Here is a 7,696-nt window from a genome sequence, read left to right as displayed (position 1 = left end):
ACACACACACACACACACACACACGATTTCAGTTCAAAGTTACTTGAGTTAACTAGTGATTACTTCTGCTGCTATAGTATATAACAACTGAAGAATTCTTCCGTTAAAAGCTCAACCCTGTACCAGATGTTCAAAATAAAATGGGGAATGTGTCTGACATTGTTCATAGGCTACATCCATATCTGTATTACAATTGTTATATCAAATTGCAAATAGAGAGTAGCAGAGCAAGCATTTTCTTTAAATGGAAACATAGCACATTGTTACTTGGCAGTGATTCGGAGGGCAGTTATTTTGTTGGGAAAATGGATAAACAAGCAGTTATCGAGCAAAGGTGGTGTAGATGCTGAGAGAGCCGGGGGCTGCAGAGAATACCAGACTGTCTGAAAGGCTGTTAGAGGGGGTTTCAAGTGCTGTGAACAGAGACGCGCAGACACACAGACAGTGGCATACAAGAGGAGCCGCTGGCTACATGCTGCACGGGACACAGGCCAGAGAGACGAGCTGGCTATTGATCTGTACAGTTTGAGTTTCTTTGTGAAACAGAATCTGAGGATACAAGCAAGAGCCTTATTGAAAACTCTCTCTATTCGCATCCATATCTATTGATCCATGCACACTTTCATCCAGCTTTAAGTAACTCTCTGGTTGCCTCCTTTCTTTTGTTCTGCGGCTCCTCTTCTCGTTCTTGATTTCCTCATCATTCTGCCGTGGCTGCCCAGGCTATAAGTATCCCTTTTTTTTTTTTCTCTCCTATTTCTTTCTCCAACTCCCTTGGCCCCTCTGTAGGACTTAGGTGAACTTTTAAGAGCATACAGCATTTTCTGATCCCATTTCTACACAATTCATCTCTGAGTGATTGAAACTGGTTTATTTTATGGCTGTTCATGTTTCTAATGCGTTCCCTATAAAAGTCTATGTCACTATGCTCAGAATCCTTTATCTCCGACAGCGATAAAGTGAGCGGATCAACTCAATGTGGCACAATCACATTAAGCGATGACATGGGAGGTTCAACACGCACGCACAAGCACACACACACACACAGATAAGAGAGAGGAGATAACAACTTTGTTTTGTGGTAGATTTGATTGGCTGCGGATGCTGTTGTCAGACTGCAGGAGTAAAATATGGCTGTCGTTATTGTGCTCTGTCATAACTTGGCCTGTAAATCTCTCCCTGAGTGGAAGAGGGGAGGAGGGAGGAGAAAATTGATTCTCTTGTTGTACTTCATCTTTAGCCTCCTGCTCTCGGTGCCGAGCCAAAGGCCTTGGACGCCGTCTTCATTATGTGGACATCCACAGGAGGGGACGATGTTAGAGGCCCCTCCATCTGATGTCATAATAACTCTGCACTAATATCCAGAAACCTTTGGCGATTCCGTTTTACTTTCTTATTTTCTACTTCCCATCAATTCAATTTCCTCCACACCTCCATCTTCCTTGTCCCCTCCGTTTCCCCCCTCTGGCTCCTACCCAGCAGCCTCCCTGAGCAGACCTCCACAGTTAAGCGGGGTACAACTGATAACGTCAACCATGCTGTCTGTGACTGACAGCTGGGTGAAATGGCTGTGGCAGCACACAGAGGCATGGAGAATCCGTTTTCAGGCTGCACTAGAGTCGGTCCCCGCGCCCATCTGTCAGCGGAAAACAGGAGCGCAGGCTATCAGTCACAGCTGACCCCCGGTCAGCCACGCGAGGGACTAGTTGGGAGGGAAAAAGGCTCAAAGCAACACAAATAAGCATGAAGATCAACAGATGGCTCCCTGTCAATCACGTCTCTTTCTTTTTTTTCCTCATTTAATCTCACCACGCCTCTCTCTGTTCTCCACCTTCAGTCACTCACCCTTACCGTATCCCCACAATCCAACATTCACTCTTCTAGGAGCTTTCCTTCTAAGTCTTTCTTTTTATTTTTCCTTGGTGTCCTCCATCTCTCCGCTTGTCCTCAGGTGGTACAGCAGCAAATGTGACATGAGCTCAGTCAGGTGCCCTCCTGCTCTCCCCCGCACCGTTCAGATTGCCGTCATTACACTCACTCCGTGCTATTTCTCTCCCACTGTAATTGGAGATGCTGTGGATGAAGGCAGGGTCCTTGATTTCATACTCTGAAGGTACTGATGAGGGCTGTGCTTGCCAAGGGAAAGGTGTGCAGGTGTTCGTGGCTACGGTGGAAACTGTACAACTTTGCATGGCAGAAACAAAAGAGACTGAAGAGAGGGGGACGTGACGATTTGAGTGTTGCCAATGTTTGGTTTTAAGGTTTAAGATAGGTTCTCTCTCTTTTTACAGCCCTTTTTATAGAGTGCAGAGTGTAATGTCTAACACCTTGTTAATGATCTGCAAGCCGAAGCCCGGAGACATGACTGAGCAGGTACTGAACAGCAAAGAACTGCAGGACATGGAGACACTATCTTATCTTTTACACTCAAGGATAAATTCATGTGCTTGTCAAACCATAATTCTGCTGGAAAAGAACAGAGAAGTACTTTTAGCGAGGAGAGAAAAAAAATCAATGTGGCAATTTAATTTAGTGTAGAGTGAACACTTTTACATATTACTGCACAAGATGCAAATGAGATTTCTCCCCTTGAATAATCATCCGTCTAAAAGGCTGAACCTCACTGGGAGGTAATTACACTGCTCTGATCATTAAATAACCCTTGTTCTCTCGCTCTCGCTCTCTCACACTGTCTCTCTCTCTCTCTCTCACTTCCAGCTCCCTTTACAACCCCCCGAGACTTTTCTATTGTACACACTGAAAAATATGCCATATGCGTTTAAACACGCAACAAGTATTAGTTTGCTCAAACACGACGTCAGCCCACACTGACACCTTCACACTTGCTAAACAGCCTTGGTATCAGCCACAATTCTTTTTAAAATGCCCCCCCCCCCCCGACTCTCCCCTATCCTGTGTATTACTGTCTTCCCATTGCTAATAATGGGTTGTGGTGAACCAATGAGGCTCTGTATGCAATAACTAACGTTCTTCTACTATTTGAGATGCAGCAGTTTATTAAACAGACCACACATCTAACAAAACATGGCCCGCAATAATAACTGCCTGTGGGAAGTATTATAGGAATACTCTATATGAGCAAATGAATACAGATTGTTCATGTTACACATTGGGCAGCTAAATACCGAGCACTTTGCTATCTCTTCTTCAGATGAAGATTTAGCTTCTGAATCTGATAGACAGCATCGTCAGTGAAGTTATCAAAAGTAACAGTTATAGACGAAATTAATCAATTCCTCAAACATTCAACGCATTCCAACAACATTGCCGGGAGCACCGGCCGGTCATGTAGCAACAGTGAAATGTAGTTGGGAAAAGGTTTCTGTGAGAGTGAGGGGACACTGTTTAAGTTTAGCCGACAAAAGGTGACTGTGAGCAGGCTACAGAGCACCGTGCAGGCCTGGTCGTTTCAGCCGACAAAAGGTGACTGTTAGCTGGGTACGGTACAGGGCCCCGTGAGGCCCCGCTCAATTAGGCGGCGGTGGCGTTTGAGTTTAGCCGACAAAGAGTAACTGTCAAGATGTGACGACGGTTTCTGTAAGTTTAGGCAGCAAAACGACAAAAACATTCATTTAGTCTGGGTTAAAACGCAGGCCCCTTAAGTAGTACTCCCGGGACACAAACACCCGTTTCCTGCAAGAAAGTCTTGTGTTTTCACGCCAACTTCTTCGGGACTTAAAAGCCCGGTGATGTATGACCCACACATCCTCCCCGAACCTCCTCTTGTGCATCCACAGTAATTTTGCCCAGTATGTCCTCTCTGTCTGCACACACGGCGGGGGTCGAAAATAACAGATGTAAACTTAGCTAGTATCTGGTGTTATGGTTAAAAGTGTTGCATTTAGAATTTTGTTAAGTGTATATAACAATATTGTTTTATTCTTTTTCCACAAGAGAAGAAGTGAAGGTGCAGTTACTTTATTTGTGACTTTATCAGCTTTCTCTGGTTGGCTTCACCTGTCTCACAGGTGTGACACTACCAAACCCCTCAACCTGGCCCGGCTGACAGTCTGCCTCACTCAGACCAAAGAGTTGCCAAACTGCAGGCTTTTTTGTTCACTGGAGAAATATTGAAATGTGTCAAAACACAGCTGTTTGGTGGGAATACAGGTGATTTCAGAGTGAGCGGCAGAAAAACTGTATTTAATGCTCCCTATACAACTTGACAGATTGATTTTGATTCAGTAATTAGATCCGGGGAAAGTGGGACACATTGCTGTTGTTCTGGCTGCTGCTGTCGGCGTTTATATGTCATCAGCAGTAATCACTGAGGTAACAAAAAATGCTCCACTGTGCAAAACAAAAGTGCTTGATCTCTCTTAAAGCTACAGTGCGGGACATTTTATATTAATAAACCTCCCTTACATTCAAGCCATTGCCAAACAAGTTGATACATCAGCTCCACAAAACTCTCTCTGTATTTCTCAGCCTATCTGAGAATGCTTTGGAGACAAAGACCAAAAGACCTACATGTTCAGCAGAAGGACTAAAATCCCATGAAGAAAGTGTCCGTTGGCGTACACAAACACGGATAACCTTTAGTGTGGCTAATCCACTGTAGCCAACAGTGTTGTCATTAATTAGAAGTCCTCGTGGGGGCGACAGAAACTACGCTCTATAGCTTGAACTTTTAAGTTGTGAAAATAAGGTAGAGAAGAAGAGTTTCAGATATCTGACTCTGGACCACAGAAGCTGTACAGTGTCAATATCTCCTGAAGCTGGTTTGAAATCCCCATTTCGGATGTACTGCATGGACATCAATGTAAAACATAAAAAGCAACCTTGGTCCTTCATGGAAGACGTCGCTATTGCAAAACTCATTATGACAGTTGTCAGGAGAAGGTCAGCACTGTGACACAGAGCTCCAAGCTGCCTGGAGGAATTTAGTATGGATCACCTTTTGCAATGCGCGGAGCTCAATTCCAGCTGTCATCAGGCTGGAGGAGGACAAAAATACATTACCAGCCAGGATAATATGCTTTATTATATAGCCTATATGCCAGCTCACGCCGCCTCTGGGCAATGAGAGGAGCAATTACAAAGACAGGGATGTCTAGGGTTTGTGTGTGTGAGTGTGAGTGTGAGTGTGTGTGTGTGTGTGCGCGAGCGGACACATACACACCTGCCAGCATTCACCTCTCAAAGCCAATAAACTCTTAACGCGTTATTTTCAAAGTCGCATCAATGTTTAAAACGTTATCAGCCACTGGACGTGCACCACTGCTTACTGATGATCTCCAAGGACATAATCCTTACCCCCCCCCCCCCCCCCCCCCCCCTCAATGCAATACAAACACTGCTCATAGTGCTGTACATTCCCACTAAAACCGTATAGTGGTTGTTTGGTTTATTTCGTGAATTCCTGAATAATTCTCCCATCACACACCAGCGATTTAAAGTGTGAAGCTCCAGCAACAATCTGGTCGTTCAGACGACTCAGCGCTAAGTGACTCAAACACCCAAAAGGCTTTCTTTTATTCAAAAGGGAACAAAAACAACTAACTGATATCTCTGTTGGATGAAATGCAATTTCAGCATGATACCACCAATAGAGCCTCTCCCGTGGCGGAGTAACCCCGAGAATTGCCTGCTTTTATGTTCCGTCTAACAATAATCCTTTGCGCCTGCGGTGAGCTGCAGCCCTGCACGTTCTTAACACGCCAACATTACAGCATTATGTGTTTTCAGATAAGGAACCGTCACAAAAGGCGGAATCAAATATCCATCCTGGGTTACCCGTTGATCAGTAATCTCCTGTTTTCATTTCGGCGCTGTTGCTTTCTCCAGCGTCGTGCTTTCTCCATCCCTTACTCCCCTGCTCTCACGCTCCCTCCGTTTCATCTGCACGCTCCTCGCCATGTAATCTTTTGTGGATACGGAACGAGACAGAAAGAGAAATGATGATACGTTAAAAACGTCACAAAGCCATGGTTGCAGGTGAATGTGTGTGGATGTGTGTGTGTGGCCTACTTGTGAATGCTTGTGTATATATTCATTCATTCACTCATATTTATTATACAGGAAAGTTAAAAGTAACATAACATTACAGTATATTACAGTAACAAGCCTGACTCAGTTTAAAAACTGGTTTCCAGCAGGTTCCTGTTCTGCAGAAACATAAAACATTGAACGTGATTACAACACGTCGGGACACATATATCTCAACACAATCTCCTTTATCTATTAGGTTTGAATGCGCTCAGTGTTGTGCTGCAGGATGAGGACACACGCAGGCAGACAAAGCAGTAACAATGGCCGTAAACGATTTTCAGTAGCGGCTCTGCTGGGAGCTCGCTGCAGCCTTGTAGTTGTTAGCGCTGATAATTCGGAAGCATGTGTTTGGGGTCTGGCCTCTGCTCTCCGCGAGCATGTCTCCTGTTATGGACACACACACACAAACACACACACACACACACACACACACACACACACACACACACACACACACACAGGGCTGCTCTGCTAACAGCTTTTCAACTTGCAATAGCCTGCAGATCCAACTTCTATGGCATCAACAGAATGATAGGCTGCCTGAGGCCATGTGGCCCCTTTACAGACACACATATTTAGGAGTAATTATTTTCAATATCTATGTAAAAGAAGATACATTTCGATTTTTCTGAATAACGTGTAAAATTCCAATGGGAATATACAAAATTACAGTACTTTTTTTTTTCTTTTTGTCATAACTGCAACCAATCTGTAGTCTAACCATGTATTGTTTTTTGTTATTCTGGCGCATAATCAACGGCTAATTGCTGTGTTTCTGTTCATCTTTAATACCAGAAACAATTTTGGAGTTTTTCTTGTTAACTGTAGTGATCCGTGTGTGAAATTTCATTAAACCCAGGGAAAAAGTCTATTTAAACCCATATGCTCTTATTCAAATCTGAATAGTTTCTCCATGCCAAGCAATAAGCCCAACAAGGACGATTAATCGAGAATGTATCGTCATTGAAATTCTGAAGCTGTTGTCGACATATTTTTCCAAATGACAATAATTTCGATAATTTCTTCCTGTTGATCGGCATACTTTCTCCTTTAAACCATTCTACCGCGTGTGCAGGGCCCGAAATTAACACTCGCCAGTCAGCAAATGTGGGGACAACACACACGCACACGCACACACACAAACACAGGTGCACACACCAGCCACTACCTTGTGTTTACTGATAGCTAGCGTTTAACTCAGGCTAATTCATAAGTGGCCATTTTTGGGGGCCAAGCCTTCCAAAAGGAAGTACAATGAACTTAAATGTTTACCGATAATTAACCGCTGAGCAACAAACAGGAAACAGAGTTTCAGTTCACCCGTCCGGGAAGCTCTGACACACTTTTTGCCCTCCAATTTAACTCGCCGGTCCTCAACAATATAGTTCCGTGTGTCCACGTAGCTCTCCATAAGCAGAAAAAAGAGGAGCTGGAAATGTAACTTGCTGGGTCAAAGTTAGGACTAACAAGTTCATTTGCAGATAAGAAATAGATTGTATAGCCTATTTACATTTCATACAAACACATTTTAAAAATGCAGTATCCGTCGTTGAATCACAAATTTTTCTAGTTCATTTATCGTCATTAAGGTAAAATGTGCAATTTTGATTTTAGGTCATGTCGTGTAGCCCTCGGCACAACATGTGCACTTGGGTTTGCTCACATAATATTGTTAAGTCTCCAT

The 7,696-nt window shown here is 43.8% G+C and overlaps 1 long non-coding RNA gene across 1 annotated transcript in view; it reads right to left on the bottom strand.

The window, feature by feature from the left end:
• The window catches only part of LOC116698851 (uncharacterized), a 9,345-nt gene extending 1,940 nt beyond the window's left edge, over window positions 1-7,405 (bottom strand). The window contains exons 1-2 of the long non-coding RNA XR_004334318.1: window positions 7,391-7,405; window positions 502-504 (exon numbers count right to left, since the gene is read on the bottom strand). This is a non-coding gene — a long non-coding RNA (uncharacterized LOC116698851). The remainder of the gene's footprint in view (window positions 1-501; window positions 505-7,390) is intronic.
• Between the last annotated feature and the right edge of the window lie 291 nt (window positions 7,406-7,696).

The sequence above is a fragment of the Etheostoma spectabile genome, chromosome 12, assembly GCF_008692095.1.
Source record: "Etheostoma spectabile isolate EspeVRDwgs_2016 chromosome 12, UIUC_Espe_1.0, whole genome shotgun sequence".
Taxonomy (NCBI): Eukaryota; Metazoa; Chordata; class Actinopteri; order Perciformes; family Percidae; genus Etheostoma; species Etheostoma spectabile.
The sequence above is the reverse complement of the archived record's forward strand: the minus strand, read 5'-3'. Positions and strand labels throughout refer to the sequence as shown.